This window comes from Tarenaya hassleriana, unplaced genomic scaffold (genome assembly GCF_000463585.1).
Source record: "Tarenaya hassleriana unplaced genomic scaffold, ASM46358v1 Cleome211, whole genome shotgun sequence".
In the NCBI taxonomy this organism is placed as follows: Eukaryota; Viridiplantae; Streptophyta; class Magnoliopsida; order Brassicales; family Cleomaceae; genus Tarenaya; species Tarenaya hassleriana.
Window position 1 is genome coordinate 180,861 of NW_010965460.1, and position 705 is coordinate 181,565.

A 705-nucleotide genomic window follows, 5' to 3' on the forward strand; every position below is an offset into this window, starting at 1 on the left:
GAGATTGTTGGTTGTAATGCTCTACGATGATCCGTGATATAACATTTTGACTATGTATTGATTCATTGGTTTTTGAATGCATTACTTTTCCCGTGATATGATTGGCATGTTTGTTATGTTTCAGAAGATACCCATGAATCATTGGAGATGATTCTAAACTCCCTGGTCAGTTGTCATTGTGGGAACAGTAATGAATTAAGACCAGCATGATGTGTGATTGATGATGATGATCATATGCATTGGATGCAAATCACAATCATGGGTACTCGTTTGGAACGAGTGACTGGATGACCCGCATGAGATTGTCACATGGACATGAGTCATGACTTGAATCTCATACATCGGTTCGTTCTTGGATCCTCAGACCTGAGATGTAGAGAGTATCTGATATGAGGAGTGGCGTGTCTTGACTGCGTCAAACGTCGTCTTTAACCGGATGATTATAACGGCGTTGATCAGATACGTTCACGAATCATATGGAGATAGTAGACATGCAATATGGGACTTGTCACCTCCTTAACAGGAGAGATGTCGCTGGACCCCTCGTGGAAATCAGACTGTGAAAATGCGTAGCCACGCTATAGATGAATGTACATCTATTTTATCAGTCGAATTGCCTAGACGATTAAGCGGTTGAACTTGAAGGGTGGCTCATACCATGCCCTTGTTCAACATATGACATCGTGAGACAAAGGATCAGAACTC